At 45.1% G+C, this 17,961-nt stretch overlaps 2 pseudogenes; one reads left to right on the forward strand and one right to left on the reverse strand.

Annotated features, from left to right (window-relative positions):
- Positions 1-4,937: 4,937 nt before the first annotated feature.
- Positions 4,938-7,160, forward strand: LOC136545752 (UDP-glycosyltransferase 91B1-like; annotated as a pseudogene).
- A 3,348-nt stretch (positions 7,161-10,508) lies between these two features.
- On the reverse strand, positions 10,509-14,274 carry LOC136543751 (small ribosomal subunit protein eS8-like; annotated as a pseudogene).
- Positions 14,275-17,961: the final 3,687 nt, after the last annotated feature.

Consider the following 17,961-nt stretch of genomic DNA (forward strand, 5'->3'; position numbering starts at 1 on the left):
AGTGAAGTAGAAGACCATCACAAGAGGCGAGGGCACAAGCACTCATCATCAAGCACCTCATGTATGTGCCTTATGGCACGAGGTAACAAAAAGCCTATCCCTAGTGATAGTGACAATGATAGTGATGATGAGCTACCTTATTATGATGAAATTGTGCAAGAAAATCTTAACTTTGCTAAAGTTTGCACTAGTCAATAAAAGAAGGTTGAAAAATTAAAAGAAAAACTAGATAGCTCACAACAAGCTTATGCTACTTTGCTTGAACAATATGAAACTTTTGCCAATCTTAATATAGAGCTATCTACTAAAATTGAGCAACTTGAGACTAGTGCAAACACAAATAATTGCACAATCAATGATGAGCAACTTGTAAACAAAAATGAAAAATTAAAGAAAAAGTTAGCTAGCTCACAAGATGCTTATAAAAGTTTGCTTGCTAAAATGGAAACTATATGCAAACATTGTGATGAGCTAACTAATAAAGTTGCTAATCTTGAAGCCGTCAGTATTACCCCCACCGAGGCACCTAAAAAGGAAGGTTCTATTTTTGACATGCCTAAAAAGGATGTCTCTACTTCTTGTAATGATTTATGTTTAGACTCACCTTTGTGCAACCAAGTTTGTGTTGAGAAAATTGTTGTAGAAACATGCACACAAGAGATCGCAAAGGAGAATAAGCATCTAAAGCAAGAAGTGGCTCGCCTCACCAAGAACTTGACTCTAGTGAAAGGCAACATGGAGCAAGCCTAACTTCATCAAGATAACACCATCAAGGGAGTTAAGAAGCTTGATGAAGGACAAATCGTGGTTTGCTACGTATGCCACAAGGAAGGCCACAAGTCCTATGAGTGCAAGGTGAAGAATGGGGGAGGAACTAAGAAGAAAGAGAAAAACAAAAAGGAAACAAGCAAGCTCGCCAACACCTACACCAACAAGGTGGACAAAAAGGCCTCCACACCTTATCTCTTGAAAGAAGAAGAAAAATAACAAGGTGGTGGCCATCAAGGTGAACAAGCAAGCCAATAATGGGGTCAAACATTTTTGGGTGCCAAAAGAGATCATTTTCAACATAAAGAGCACCAAGAAGGTTTGGATCCCAAAAGGGAAGTGAGAAGTCCGATGGACTTCGGGAACTTGGAGACTTGGCAATGTATGGGTGCATTTCATGGTGCATCACATTGGATCATGTCAATTGCCAAGTGGGGTAGTGAATACTATGGACCCAAATTCCCTTTTCCATGTTAGGTAACTAGATTTAACTTCTTGCAATCTCAATTAGCATCTAGTTCCTTTTCATGCCTAGGTTTGTATTTGCATGTTTAATCTTTTGTCTTGCATACACTAGGTATATCTTATTGTAGGCTTGCTCTGTTTCATTCTTAACCCTTGGAGCAAACCTACATGGTTTAAATTGTTTAGGAGCACGACACATAGCTTGTTTTACAATTGTTCATCTAATATGTGCTAAAGTCCAAATTGTAGATAATTTCTCCTGAATATTACTTTCAAAAATGATTCTCGCATTCATATGATGTCATCTTTCAAGTGGTATTTTTTATTCTAAAATCAATGTGCATGTCTCCTACAAGTATTCCATACTTGTGTGCACAAATTTAGGGGGAGGTTACTCTACAAGTTGGATGCTTTGAGACTAATACCTTTTCAAGCTTATCATGTGTGTAGTAGTCTCATTGCAAGGAAAATGGAGTCCCCAGAGTTAAGTATCATACTTCAAATATCCACCACCTATTGCAAGTGGTATAAATCAAATTGGTTTCCACATGTGGTATTTCTAAATCGATATCATCATGTTGATTTCACTTTGGTGTTTATATGCTTTCTCCATGCATTATATAGATTAAACTCCCTTGAGCATTAATTTGCCAGTTATGCATAAACTACATTCTCCATCATATGCATGTATATATTTAGGGGGAGCTTAGTCTATGTAATGTGAGTTAAATTTTGTGACCTATTCCACTCCACATACAAAGGATCACAAAGTTTGATCCTCCCTTGTGCTACTAATGTCTTCCTTTTCGGTGTTTGATTCTAAAAGGGGAGAATTTATAGGACCAAAAGCAAGCCCGATCTTAATAATTTGCAAGTTGTAATAATAATAGTTTTCAATTGGTAATGGTCCGAGAAAGAGAGGGTAGTGGATTATGGAGTTAGGGGGTCGCTAAAATCTATAATGCCACATGGGGACATTTGCAAGGGCAAGATAAGTTTCCAAATTTTTTTACTTGTGGTATCTTTTAGCATCATATAACCTTGCCCTTTGCATTGCATCCTAGCAAGTAAATAGTTTTAAAATTCCAAATTTTTTATTATTTGCTTGTTTTGGTCGTGTTGTCATTAATCACCAAAAAGGGGGAGATTGTAAGGAAAATAGACCCTAGGCCCATTTACTTTGGATTTTGGTGTTTAATGACCAACACAACCAAATTAGACTAATGAATTTACAAGTGATTGTTTTGTAGTTAAATAGGATGCAAAACATGACTTAGACGAAGGCGACGTGATGATCCGATGATCAACGCCTCAAGAAAGACATGTGAAGATGCATAGAAGACATACAAGGTCAAGCAAAGTCCAAGCACGAAGATTGGTACCAAGCCGGATGCAAGATCGCGAAGAAACGAGCCCGACAGAGGTGACCGGACGCGGCCCTATGAGTGACTAGACGCGCCCGATCAGGTGCCAAGGAACAACAGGCGTCGGCAGCTATGACCGGACATTGAGCAGCAGTGACCGGACGCTAAGCGAAGCAGTGACCGAATGCACCGGTGCAACTGTTCATCGTCACGGTAGTGTTTTTAGCATGACCGGACGCACGAAGTGCAGCGTCCGATCGAGTCGAGAGAGGTTCTAAAGCGGCACCAGCACTACCGGATGTGTCCGGTCGATGATGATTGGACTCTGGGCCGAGTCCGATCAACGCGCGCGCTCCAACGGTCAGGACGACCGGACGCGTCCGGTCAGGACGTGATCAGCGTCCAGTCAGTAGCAGAAAGCTGGGTCTTATCCCCAACGGCTACTTTCTCAGTGGAGCTTATAAATAGACCTCCCAATCGACCATTTGAGTAGAGTGGAGCTGAGGAAACATGCCAAGGTTGTTGATACACTATTTTAATGATCTCCACTTGCATAGTGCTTAGTGTTTCATTAGGTGATTAGCGTAGGTGCTTTGTGAAGTGCTTGGGTTGATTAGACCACCACTTATACGCTTGCTATAGGTTTAGGCCTAGTGTTTAGTGAGGTTTTCATACATCTTACCACTCGGTGCTTGCGCACATAATTGTTGTACATCGGAGGGGCTTGTAGTCTTGCGAGATCACACCAACCGTGTTTGTAGTGTGGCCGCCACCGTGTACCAAAGGAAACAAGGCCCGCGGCGGTTCGGCCGGAAGCGGCGAGGAACATCAAGACCCACTTGCGTGTGGAGAAGGCCCGAGGCTATCCACGGAGTTACACGACCGGGAGCTTGGCCCTTACGAGGGATTCCTTGCGAGAGGCTGCAACGAGGACTAAGGGGAAGCTTGTGCGTTTCTCGATACCTCGGTAAAAATACCAGAGTCGTCGACGGGAGTTTGCATATCTCTACCTTACTCTTTAGCTTCCGCATTTACATTGTTTGTATAACTTCTTTTTGCGGTAGAGATAGCAACACACTAGCAAAACCGTAGTTGCACACTTAGATAGTTTATCTTTTGCATAGGTTTTGCTAAGAATAGAAAAAGAGACCATAGTTTAGAGTTAGAGTTTTAAATTGCCTAATTCACTCCTTTTTTAGGCATCACGGTCCTCTTTCAAATTCGATTATGATGTTCCATCTAAACTTTTCGAAGACCGCCGTAATTGTTGTCTCCCATTTTCTGCGTCCATGCATGAAAGACGGTCCGTCCTCCTTATGCAGTAGGGATCCAATATACCGTCTTGAAAATTATCTACAAATATGTATTAGACTTAGTCTCGTTAATATCCATATCATTTCTATTCAACCATATATGTTCATGATAACTGAGCTCTCTGAGCTGCGCTCGGCCAGGTGGAAGCCCGAAGTATTCCTCCCTGTATGCTTGCTTTTCGTTCAAAAGCACTTGGAACCACTGTGCACTAGACGCCCGTGTAGTTGACCTCAACGACATCTTCTAAGGTGTGTTAGTAATAATAGCTTTAGTAGTTTAAAATTGGAAATCAATACGAGATCTGATTCGAAACTGAAAAGTGTAGACTATACTAATATATATTATTATTTTACTTAACACTAGATAGATAAACAAATATTAAGTTGCAAGGCAATATATCTTGCTGATGTGGACTTTTTTTTAGAAAGGACGACAAAAATTTTGTGGTGATTTTTATTAGACGAAGAAAGAAAAAGGCAAGTGCCGCCCTTGCTGATGTGGATTCGGGAGTGATAGTTGAATTTTGGGACGATGTACCTCACCCAAGGGCTGTTTGGTTTAAGGAACGGGTGGTCCATTACTTTCTTACTATTCTTCTTTTTGTTTAGTTTGTAATAATTAATAAAGCTTGGTTAATTAATCAACACCTCATCTCTCACAAAGCTAATAATTAGTTCAAATATGAGGAATATCAAAGTTCATCGATGAACTTGTCATGTTTCTAGAATGGGGTGGTTTGTGAAACATAGAACCTAGATAGAATAGAGTTTGCACATATTAAAGAACAAATCAGTTGGTTTCAACCTGATTAAAGTATTAACACACGCAGATCACGCTTTACAATATTTTGCATAGTAATTCTAAATACAGTACATGCATCGTCAACGAGCTCCATTCTTTTATCTATCAATCAATGTCGTACTGGTATTACAAACAATGCATGCCATATTGTTCTCTTCAATCTGGAGACATCATTATCTCATATCGAGCACTGTCTCTAGCAATCAATGCAAATTAAGATCAGCCATGGGAGAAAGCCAACGAGCTTCGTCGTCTCTCCACATTGTCGTGTTCCCATGGCTGGCGTTCGGCCACATGATCCCGTTCCTCGAGCTCTCCAAGCGGCTGGCGCGGCGCGGCCACGACGTCACTTTCGTCGCCATGCTGAGGAACGCAGCCAGAGGCTGGGCGCCGTCCCGCCGGAGCTATCGGCGCGGGTCCGGGTCGTCACGCTGGATCTGCCGGCGGTCCAGGGACTGCCTGACGGCGCCGAGTCGACGGCCGACGTCCCGCGGGAGAAGGTCGACCTCCTCAAAACGGCCTTCGACGGCCTCGCCGCGCCATTCAAATCCCTGCTTGTCGCGGCTAGGGGCAGCGATGACGGCGAGGCCGGCGACGAGTTTTCGAGGAAGCCATGTAATAAACTGCTTCCTTCTTCCTACTTCGTTAAAAAAAATTACAGCACATATGTGTTTTAGCACAAAAACACACATGGATTTTTTTTTCTCTCTTTCTCACAAGTGACCACCGGCGCCAGCGACGGCGACCGGCGAGCTCGCCCTGGCGCCCGCGCCCGCGCCCGGCGCGCACACGGCAGCGGACACCAGCATGCGAGCAAGCGAGCGCGGCGGTCTTCGGGCGAGCGCACACCGGCACGCGAACGCGCAGCGCGGGTGAGCGGACGCGGCGGGCGAGCATGGCGTGGCTCCGGCGAGTGGACGCGGTAGGCGAGCATGGCGCGGCTTCGACAAGCGGACGTGGCGGGCGAGCGGATGTGGCTCCGACGAGTGGACGGCTAGCAGCATGGGAGGAGCGTTGAGCGAGGCAAAGGCGGAGGCGAGAAGCCTAGACGCCGGCGGCGGACACTACGGGATTCAACTTCTTTGCCGAGTGCACCAGGCACTCGGCAAAGGCCGATATACACTCGACCTGCGGCGGTGGCGGTGGTGGATCTATGATTTGTCCTTCCATAGATTTTTTTTTCCTAATCTTGATCTGTGATTTGTGAATCTGTGATGTTGTGATTGTCTGAAGGTAAAAGAAGACTCAAGATTGAAGAAGGGTGGAGGCTGTTGGATCTTAATCTTATGGTTCAAAAAAATTAAGTGTTGAAATTGCATAAAACACATGGTTGTGTAGCAGAGAGTCAAAAAAAAAAACCATTTGCCAACTAAACTAAAAATCGCACCCACGTTTTTTTTTTTCATGTGTGTGCCATGCAACTGTCTAAGATATCGTGCGCCATGTTTCTCATCTTCCCGGTAGCCCTGTTGGCGTACATCGGGCCGAAGCACGAGAACGAGGCACACCCCCGCACGACGACGGACTACATGGTGCAGCCGCCGTGGGTTCCCTTCCCATCCAACCTCTGCTACCGCCGCTACGAGGCCGAGGGCATCGCCCGCGGGTTCCGGCCGAACGACTCCGGCGTGTCGGACATCGACCGCCTCCTGCGCCTGCATCACCCGTCCTGCCGCCTCATGGTCCACCGCAGCTGCCCGGAGGCCGAGCCGTGGCTGTTCCCTCTCCTGGCAGACCTCTTCGCCAGGCCCGTCGTCCCCGCCGCCGGCCTCCTACTGCCCGGTGACGTCGTCGACGATGCCGCCCCGGCCCAAGACGGAGACGGTGTGTCCTTGGCGCCACTGATGCAGTGGTTGGACGAGCAGCCCCGGAGGTCCGTCGTCTACGTGGCGCTGGGGAGCGAGGCGCCCGTGACTGCGGACCACGTCCGGGAGCTCGCGCACGGGCTGGAGCTCTCCGGGGAGCGCTTCCTCTGGGCTCTCCGGCCACCGAGCGAGAGCGACCACTCCGGCGAGCCGCTGCTCCCCGGCGGGTTCGAGCAGCGTGTCGCGGGGTGCGGGGTGGTGCGCGCCGGCTGGTTGCCGCAGGTGCGCGAGCTCGCGCACGGCGCCGTGCCCGCTTTCCTGACGCACTGCGGCTGGGGCTCCACCGTGGAGGGCCTCTTCCGGTTCGGGCGCCCTCTGGTGATGCTGCCGTTCGTGGCCGACCAGGGCCTCATCGCCCGGGAGGTGGCGGCGCGCGGGGCCGAAGTCGAGGTGCCCAGGAACGACGACGATGGGTCGTTCCGCGCGGCCGACGTCGCGGTGGCCGTGCGGCGGGTGATGATGGAACGAGGAGGGCGAGGCGCTCTCACGCAGCGCCACGGAGCTGCATAAGGTTGTCGGGGACAGGGTGAGGCAGGAGCAGTACGTCGATGAGCTGGTGGACTACTTGCAGCGCTACAAGTGAGATGGTTCTTCGATGGTAAACCACTGACACGTGCAGCTCTGGTGGTAACCAACCGCCTGCACTCTAAATTATAACTCGTTTTAGTTTTGTTCGTCATCAGACTGTAAGTCACACGACTAAGGCCCTGCTTGATCCCATGGTTTAAAGTTTTATTCACTAAACTTCAGACCAATTTAGCTCATATGGCTCCAAACAGGAGGTCCAAAGTGGTGTGTAAAGTTTACACCATGTCCCAAAACTTTAGACCACACAAGTGAGCTAAAGTGGTATAAAGTTGTAATCCTCGTCAACTTTAGTCATCTAAACTGTAGACCTGAGAATCCAAACAAGCTCTTACAATTGAGATTGGAGGAAGTATATCCTAGTTTGTCCCGTTTTGTGTTTTACACTTTTACAAGGATGTATGCAATATATGTAATAATATACTCAGAAGAAGAAGGAGAGATCTACCATTTGTGTGATGAGATCGTGGGCCTGTTTGGTACATCTTGTAAACTGTTTGTGGCCTAAATTAGCTGAAATTAGAAACTAAATGAGATGCTTTCTTTTTGCAACTTTTCTCTAGAAAAGTTTCTCCCATAGCTCCTATTTTGAGAGTGTTTTTTCTTTATTTGTGCAAAATCTCAGGGAAGCGCTTCTTCCCATAGTTTTACCAAACAGGGCCTACAAGAGCGCATTCTATGAGCTTATAGGCATCTCCCAAACTTGCAGCCTGTTCGTTTCAGCCTATACGATCATATATGATAGTGGATTATAAGCTGGAACAGTATTTTTCTCTCACACCAAACCAACCAATAGTACTTCTGGCTTATAATCCACGATCGTTTCAGCCGAAACGAACAGGCTGTTGTGTCCTGATTTAATCTCTACCCTTTGATCCTATTCTGACGTGTGATAGTGAGGTTGGGTATCTGCTCTTATTATTATATACACAAAAGAAGAAAGAGTGATTTGTGCATATTGGGGGTCTATTTGGTTGAAGTCCTAGAAAAGTTGTCAAAACCAGGTAGCTATATTCAACCACATGCTTGCAACAAAAATCTGACGTTTGAGATATTGCCTAGACCAGGCAACTTTCTAAGGTGTTATCCAAAACAAGCTAGCCCCAATATCATAAACCCCAATACCATGCTCTAGTAAAAACCAAGAAAGGCTTATTGCTTATTATTAGCACATTTTGCGCAATACTAATATGTTTTGACTAAAAAAGATGTCTTGTTGACTGAGGATAGCCATAATTTTAGTGATCGGGGCCGTCCTCCCTCAGCAAAATGGTCATTACACTGATGTTGAGCCCACTCATGTCCCTTGATCGGGGCCATGAACCACCTCTTGGTTGCCCCTAGTATAATCATAATTTTAGTAAGGATAGCCATGATTTCTACATACCCATTTTAGATTCTATGTATGAGCAAGACCCCATTTGGATCCACCCAACTAAATATTAGCTATGTTAACTAGGAGAAACCAGCGCGCTAATAGCTATTGTTAGTTGGATGGTAGGTAAGACATTAGTTGGTTTATTAGCTGAGGATCCAAATAGGTCCTCAGCTAGTTTTAATAGCTAACTATTAGTTGCAAGGATCCAAATAGGGCCTAAGTTGTCCTTCACACTTGCATCGAGCATGCACGGGTCTTAAGTTAGGCCTAATGACCTCATGTTCCTTTGACCAAGGTAAATTCTTCCTTCTTGTGCCATTTGTGAGAAAGGTAGGTGACAAAAGTAGCAATAGATGCAGCAACAAAAATCAGGGTGGTGCATGTCCAAAATGGCCCATACCTACAGAATATAAAAATGAAACAGAAGGCATAGCAGATCAGTAGTAAATTACAAAGAATTAATCATTCAGACAAATATAAAAATTTCCAGGTGACTCACATTCGCCAAGTTCTCTGTACTATTATCCCATTGTTAGTTACAAAGTTATTAAACTAGCGTTCATATGTCCTAAATTGAAATGGTTGATAGTAGAATTGTTCTTTTCAGAAAGAAGCATTCAATGCAACTTCACAGGCATGTTCTACTTTGATGTAGATCCACTACAGGCGACCAGACACAACATAGAGAAACAACAATTTGATTGCAAATGAACATAATGCCTTCAAAAGGATGTCATAAATTTGTATTTCAACCCAATAGCAAGTGTAAATACTAATAGCTAGTTCACACTTGCTATTTGCTGAAATAAACTCTGTAGAAACTCACGTAGAAAGGGCTCTGACATTGCAACCATCTTAAAATCTTAAAACAAACTCAAAGAATCATGCACTGCAGTTCCTCTCACTCAATCTACACCAGGCAAACCTGAAACCAGAGCCAAGCTATGCACCGACGTGCTACAAAATTCAGACAACACAATGACTAATTGCTGAATGGAGCTGCAAAAGAACAGAGCTTGCATATACCGAATACCTGGACTACTTGGCTGCAATTGTCAGCCTGCTGTTAGCAACAAGGCAAGGCAAGTGATATATGTGTTTCAGCTCATATATGTGTTTCAGCTCATATAAATGCAACAAGGCAAGTGAAATCATATGAAAGGGGTGCATAACTGCAAGAGTGTCATTGACAGAACAAATTTGAGAGGCACATTTTGCCAATTCCAATATTTCGATAAATTGATGGCATCTATAGTGAAAAGACGCATGAGAATTCCTAGGTAAATCTAATAACCAGTGTCATATAGTAAAATTAGGAGGCAGTATTAACCTACAGCTACAGCTCGTTCCCTGAAAACTAGAAAAAATATCACCGGAGAGATCAATTCACTATAACACAACATACCTTTGCCGACACTTTTTATAGTAGACAAAGGGTACATTTCCCAACAGATAACCTCTCGCGAAAGATTTTGCCGACAGTTTAAAAACAGTCGCGCTATAAGCTGTGGGCGAAACTTTCGTCGACAGTTAAAGGAATCGCCGACACATTTTGTGTTGCCAAATGGTGGACCTACGCCTACAGTTGAAACCTTTGCCGACAGTTAACCCTTTGCCGACGCCGACAGTTTAAATATTTCCCGACAGTTTGTGTGTTGGCGAAACCATTTTCAAGGTATTTTGTGAATCATGCCCTGTTCAACAACTAAACTATCGGCAAAATTGTACTACAGATATAGATATAAATATAATTTGAATAATTTGACAAATCCACTATAATTCATATAGAAGGAAAATCTCAATTCTTAGGAGCTAGATAGAGTTGATTCATTTTCGGAAAACAGTGTTCTCATCAGATCTGCAAAACATGACATAGACGTTTTGAACTTGAGAGGACTAACAAAAAAAAAGCCACAGTAATATTTAATAGGCCACACATTTCCACGGAGGACCATCCATGAGAATGCTCTAAGCTGCAGCGCCCTTGCTCTTCTTGCGCCGAAGCTTCTTCATGTAGAACTCAAGCTCTTTACCCTCAAGGATGTACCTGTTATACAAAAAAGAAAAGTGTATTGTAAGGAGCTGCCTGCAATATAAGATGTAAGTGAAAATAAGGGGACAACTTCCATTCTACTTGAAGCCTAGAAGGATAAATTTGTGATAGCTGCCAACATATCTAAAATGTCTAGACTCACAGTGATTGTAACATAAAGAGTATAAACAAACATTAAGCTTTAAGCTACAAAAGTTAAATGGTACACAAACAGATAAGCTGCTCTAACAAAAACAAAGAAAGTCTGGTGGAAGTCCATTATTTCTTACCCATCAGCTCGGCCACACTATCCAGGGCGGGAAGAAATGCACGCCAGCAAGCTTCCACTGCCAAATTTCTCTTCAATGTGAGCGTCAAGCTCACGTCCCTTCTGACGCTCCTCAAGCTTCCTCTTGACATGGCTGCTCTTCTTTGTTTCCTCAGCTGCTGCCTCACCCTCTTGTCCCTAGATGAATGAATCCAGAACAATAAGTGATCCACCAGAGGAAACATAATAGACACTAAAGATACAAAACTAATTAACTATAGATCTCTGCTTTATGGAAATACTTCAAGCAAAATATATTAATAAAAACAATCAAATTTAACATTTTTCATACAGAAATCTAAAACTCATAGTGCAAAAACATGCAATTCAAATGTGAAACGTGGATAAGAAAAGAAGAGTTCTCTAAGAATCTGCAAGGTACAGGAGTAGACAATATAAACATACAGACCTTTCATCCGAGGCCAAAATGAGCTCTAGTCCCGGCATTTTTTGCGCCCGGGACTAGAGAGACCTTTAGTCCCAGTTGGTGTCTCCAACCGGGACTAAAGGTCCTTGCCCAACGGCTACTGCGCTCGGCACAGTGGCAGGGGATCTTTAGTCCCGGTTGGAGACACCAACCGGGACTAAAGGTGGACCTTTACTCCCGGTTGGAGCCACCAACCGGGACTAAAAGTCCTCCAACCTTTAGTCCCGGTTGGTAACACCAACCAGGACTAAAGGTCCCCCGATGGGTTAGTTCAAAAGGGAAGCATCACATCCATTGTTAGATGTGTTGTGTAGGTGGGGTGGTAAGCTACGCGCGAGGCAATGCATGAGATCTTGGGTTCGAATCTCACGGGACGCAGCGATGGGAGGCATTATTTTTTTAAAGCTGGGAGGACCTTTAGTCCCGGTTCCTGACCTGGGACTAAAGGACCCCCCCTTTAGTCCCGGATGCTTGCTCCCGGGTGGAGAACCGGGACTAGAGGGGGTTCCCCACCGGGAGTAAAGCCCATCTCTGTATTAGTGAGAGAACAGAAAGAGCTGATATTTGCTAGCTACAAAACATGATGTATGAACTATGAAGCCAATCCCTTATTAAAAACATTTAATAGTAAATAGTGAGACGCTGTGTTGCAAGAAATAATACCTCAGCAGATTCCTTCTTTGCAATAGGAGCCTTTTTCTTCCTACCGATGTCAACTCCATAGTGAGTGAGGTACCACTGCTTGAATGGGGCAGCATCAACTTGCACAATGGCACTCTTCACAAGGGTTTGAGTCCTCACAAGCTCATTGTTTGATGCATTGTAGACCACGTATCCAGGCAAAGAGCCCTCCAGCGTGTTCGAGAAAAAAAATTAACAGGATTGCTCAAAAGCTTACCTCCCTGTATTCACTAACTATGTCAAAACTCACAATACTAAGGTCAAGATCACCTGACTAAAGTTTACGAACAATGTCCTTAGGCCTTTGGAACCAAACCTCCAAATTTGGAATCTGGAAAGGATAAAAAGATATCAGCGCGTTGCATAAACTCAGCAAGAATTCTATTGAAACTATCAATCACTCCATCCACATAATGTGTCAGACCAGCTATCCACACATAGAAACCGAATAAGGAGGTATAAAGTTGAAGTGAAGGGAAAGAAAGTAAGCTTCCAATGCTACCAGCATACCACTACTTAAATGAGATTATACCGAACATGGTACTTCTTATCTCTGAACTTAAAATGGGAGGAAAAAAGAACAGGGACTATACCAATGGTTTAGCCAATGGACAAATATTGTCAAATGATGTTGCATAATAAGGCTGACGCGCTATGAATGAGGGCGAGCATATAACTTAAACATGGATGCCTGGACTGCAAGAGAACCACATTAACCAGAAGGCAAAATAGAAAAGACAAGGACCCAGGCTGTGCCGTTGAACATTGATTAGATTTAGGTAGATATAATGATTCCACATTGGATATTAGTCCATTTAAAGATACAAAGGCTCAATACATACAGCTACAAATCAGATGTTTGGGTTCATCGCTGTTGCGTACAGGTCATGCTCTGCAGGTAATAGGGTGTGCTAGTTTTGCTTCCAGCAGGGCTTTAATGATGCAAACAGGGATGTGAGAGTGATCTTGTAGAGATTTCATTAACCAAGAAAGCCTTCTTAATTCTTGAATCTAGAAGATTACTCGAAAATGCTAAGGACCCAGTTGGACTCAAATTTATTGACTACTTGTAACTATGGAAAAGCATGTTCTGTAGTTTACATGGTTCTGCTATGCAATATTATGAATCGCATAATTAGCCTCAGATAGTGAAGGGTCAATAGGCACCATGAAACATCTACTTGGCATTGCTCCAACCAAACATCGAGAAGGCCTTGCATGTAACCATCAGAATTATAGTGGCCATTTCCCACTAGCTAAACCTAAGTGTTAAGCTTACCTTACAGTACAAACAAACCAAGGGATTAGAAAGTTACATTTAAAACTCTTAAAATCCTTATCCTACCAGTGAATCAGGAACCCTAGCTAAACCTAAACTACACTCTTAAAATCCTTATGCTACCAGTGAATCAGGAACCAAAGGCTTATTGATTCAAAACCTACTAGCTGCAACTAGTTGCCTCCGGGTCAAATTTGACAGAAGGTAATTAAATCAGAGAGATGGGAGAACATAGTAAACCTCACCAGCGGGATATCTGCAGTGTCCTACCGCGGGTCAAATGAGTGATTGCTCGTGTTCTAGCCACAAGATATTAACTGACTTCTTAGTAGACATTTCTATGAACTAAAGAAGAGTTGAGCTAAAAGCATTCAACCCAAGTACACAGTAACCACAAAATTGGTGGAGGGAAAATAGTCTCACCATTTATCCTTTTCCTTTTGTTGCGCCCTCTCATCCCCACTTCTACTCTGAGAGAGTAGCTGTGCTAGCCAACGCCGCCCAATCACTTGCACAAAGGGGAAAAGGTGGAGGGAGAGAGGATCTGGGGGAGGAGTTAGGAGACCGAGGAGGAGAGGAAGAGGGTGACGTACCACCAGATTCAGCGGGCGAGGTAAGGCGCCACCGCCACCGGCGATGATGAGGCCACGCACAAGCTTGGTCGGCCGGCCTGCGCCGGTCGTGGCTCACGATGCATCCGGCGTCATTGAGATGAGGCAGCTAGGGTTTTGTCGACCACAGTAGCATAGGCGGATCGGTGGAAGGAGGCAGCGTCGGGTGGCACCCGCGCCGGCAGCCACCGGTAGGCCCCAGGTGTGTCGCCGAGGAGGGGGCGCTATCGGCCGTGGCCAGGGCGGCCACCCTCCGCACCGGTGCAACACCCGGCGGGGGGTGCCGTCGGCCCATGCAGCCACGAGGCGTGAGGAGGGCGTGGAGAAGGAGGAGGAGGAGGAGGAGGGCAGCCGTCGCCACGTCAAGGGCCGGCATTGCCGAGGTGCGGTGGCGCCACCGTGGCCGCAGTTGGAGAGCTGGGGAGGGAGAGAGAGCGCTACGGGAAAGAAGAGACGGGAAGAGAGAGAGAGAGAGAGAGAGAGAGAGAGAGAGAAAGGAGGGGAGGAGATTTTTTTACCCAGCACGGGTACTCCTTCGCCGACACTTGCACAGTTGCCCTGTATAGGCTACGCCGACACTTTCTAAGTCTTCTAATTTTTGCCGACACTTTTTCTGCCAGCAGAGAAACGCCGACAGATAATTTGTAGTCTTATAGTCTTATTGCCGACAGATGATTAGACATTAAAATGATATACAATTGCCAACACATAATATGTCGTCCAAACCTGCCTTTTGCCAACACATAAGTGTAGGCAAATGTGTGTCATGGTGTAGTGATTCACCAGGACACATGGGGGCTGAATAGTACACAGTTCATGACTAAGGCACTAAGCTGTGTGGATTTTCTAGTGCCAGTTACAGCTTACAGGCTAAAAGTCAGTCAGATCAAGGAAATCTACCACATCCAACGAATCCACTAAAAATCATCTACAGTGGGGGAAAAGGGAAGAATTAGGAAGAGAGACGGACCATTCGGGCTTGTTGCCAAGGTCGACGAGCTTCATCTCGTAGGGGACCTTCTTCTCCTCCAGCGTGAGTAGCACCCTCTGCGAGAACAGGCCCGCGCCTGAGCTGGCCGGAGTGGCCCTTGCGCGCTGCCAAAAACGACACGGTTGACCCCAACATTGAGCTGGCGTCTCCGGTGATGCTTGCTGCTCCACCTCCACTGCGGTCGCCACTCCCACCGGCCACCGTCGACAGCAGCACGAGCTTCGCAGTGGGTGGATCTCCACTGGTCACGCCGGGTCGCACGCGGGACCACGCCAGAACTGCTACACCAAGCCGGCTTAGACTTGACGAGGAACAGAGAGGAGGCCGGCCCCAGGAACAGGACTTGGTCGGAGATGACCGAGGCCGGCCATGGCAACTCGCAGCCTCCGCAAGCCAGCGGCGATAGGAGATGGCCCGATCTATGACCATGAGGGGCACACGAATGAGGAGTGCTGGATCCTTCGCTAGATCTGTCCCGTGGGGAGACGAGGAAGACGAGAGGGGAGGGGACGGGAGGCGGCTGCTGAGAGGAGGGCTGAGGGGTGTCTGGGAGAGGCGTCAGTGTGGGATTAGGGTTTGGGTGTTATTTTATATATCGGAGCATTGATCTCAGCCGGACAGTGATTTGTAGGGGCGGCTAGTGATTAAGCCGCCCCTACAAATAGCAACACTGGGGGGCGGCTGGTGAGTGAGCCGCCCCTACAAATCAGACCCATTTATAGGGGCGGCTCGTACCACCATCCGCCCCTGCTGTTCCATTTGTAGGGGCGGCTAGTCTCTAGGCTCCCGAGCACACCACTGTAGGGGCGGCTCCATCACCAGCCGCCCCTACAAAAAATTCGTCCCGTTGCTACAAACCATTTTTCACGTAGTGAATATTAATATTCTCCTCTATGAAAAAGAAGCTACAGTCTTCTACTTGAGCAGCACAAAGCTCTAGGCCTGAATTCCATGGAATACCCCTCCTGCAGTTGTATGCCACATGGTTCGCCAGACCACATATTTCACATTTGAGCAGTCTACAATCCCTTGATAGATGACCAAGTAGACCACACACTTGGGTACTAGGAGGGGCTCTGTTCAGGGTGTTTCCAGCTTCTTGGGGTTTAGGATTACCTTGCTGAGGATTGTCTCCAGCCTTGGCCTCCATTGCTGTAGAGGTACCGGCAGATCCTTCCCCCACACTTCCTTGCCATGGGCCTTGTTAATCACATGTTGTTCCTAGTGAGCATTATCACTTTCTTGTTTAGCTTTGCCTTCCTTAGGGTTGATGATTTGTTGCTCTTCGGCTCATCTTCCTGCTGATCTTCTTGTTTAGCCATCCGCTCCCACACAAAGTCATGCGCACTAGTCTGACCATGGCGGCGACCTTGTTGCCTAGCTCTCACTGGTAGAGAACCGAGCTTTACTCCCGGTGGGGAACCCCCTCTAGTCCCGGTTCCCCACCTGGGAGCAAGCATCCGGGACTAAAGGGGGGTCCTTTAGTCCCGGGTCAGGAACCGGGACTAAAGGAGGACTTTTAGTCCCGGTGGGTAACACCAACCGGGACTAAAGGTGCCTCCTGACATGCCACGATGGTCGGCACCTTTAGTCCCGGTTGGTAATACGAACCGGGACTAAAGGTTTTTTTCTTTTTTCTTTTCTTTTTATTTTTTTGTTTTCTTTTCAAAATAGGTTTTCGAAGTCATATTGTACGCTGCTAATTATACATTTATATGCGCGTATAGTATGTTTCGGTTCAAGCACAATGAACGTATTAAATCACACAATTTAAGCATAGAAATATATATATATATATGCATGCATGCATCATATATATATTTACATGCATGCATGCATATGTGTATTTTACATTATATTATTTCATGTGCATATATTACAAAAGATTGCATTACAGTTGTTGTGACATAACAAGTTTCCTCTCATCCTCTAGCTTGGCTTCAATGGCAGTGTTGGGTCGAAGTAGAACTCGCCCTTGGAATCGATGACCTGCTCATTAAAAAATCCGGCTATAGACTCTTGAATTGCTTTGATTTGGTCTTGCCGTATGACCTTTTCCTCCAACCATCGAGTCTATAGGTTTGAATTAAAGGAAAATAAATTAATATATGTAAATATATATATATATAAAGACATAGTAACACAATCAATAATAATAATTAAATGAATATATAGTGTATTTTTAACGTACTTTGAGTCTCTCTGTAGGAGTTCTTTGGGAGAGCACCTTGATAAACTTGCAAACATAGTAACCACAGTAGTTGTTCCCCTGTTCCTTCCTCAGACACCACTTTACGAGAAAAGGATTTGTCATCCAATCTAGTGATCCGGTGAAAGCTATATGTTTAATTAATAAAGATGATGCGATTCAGGGGACTTACTTTCAAAGGGATTACATTCAGTGGCACTTTGCATTTTTCCATGTGTTGCTTCTCAATAAAGGTTTTCCAAACACTGCCCAATAAAAAATTTGTCACGTCATCAGATAGAGTTAATCATCATGTTTGTGTGTATATATAGTTGCTAGAGATTCCAAAATTACCTCTGGATAATATCTATCATATCTTGGTAGTCTTGTTGTGGTTTTCTCATCGAGTCATAGATTATCAAGTGACTTTTCACCAGATCGATGTCCATCAATATCCAGTGATTGCTGCATGTGTTTATAGGATATAACGCATAACACTCATTAATTAACTAGAATCAACATATGAGCCATTAAGGATGATCGACATGATTAACACTCACTTGAAGTTATAGGGAAAGAGTATATCCTTCTTGTGGCGTTGGTTCACTAAGAAGTTCATGAGGTTACTCTCTGACTCAGACTTCCAATTAGTCTTTGGAGTAATTGGGTCTTTGAATACTATATGGGGATCAACAAAACCAATTTCATTGCAGCCTTCCTTTCTGAGCTCTGTCATTGTAAATCTGCATATATATAGTACTTGTTAGGATAATTTATATGCATATACACACATATGATGAGTTTAATAATAGATCGAAAGAATTATTACTTACAGGCAATAGCAGCTAATGATAACTTTGTCTAGAGAGGTCAGGTGGCATAGT

The sequence above is a fragment of the Miscanthus floridulus genome, chromosome 3 (genome assembly GCF_019320115.1).
Source record: "Miscanthus floridulus cultivar M001 chromosome 3, ASM1932011v1, whole genome shotgun sequence".
Taxonomy (NCBI): Eukaryota; Viridiplantae; Streptophyta; class Magnoliopsida; order Poales; family Poaceae; genus Miscanthus; species Miscanthus floridulus.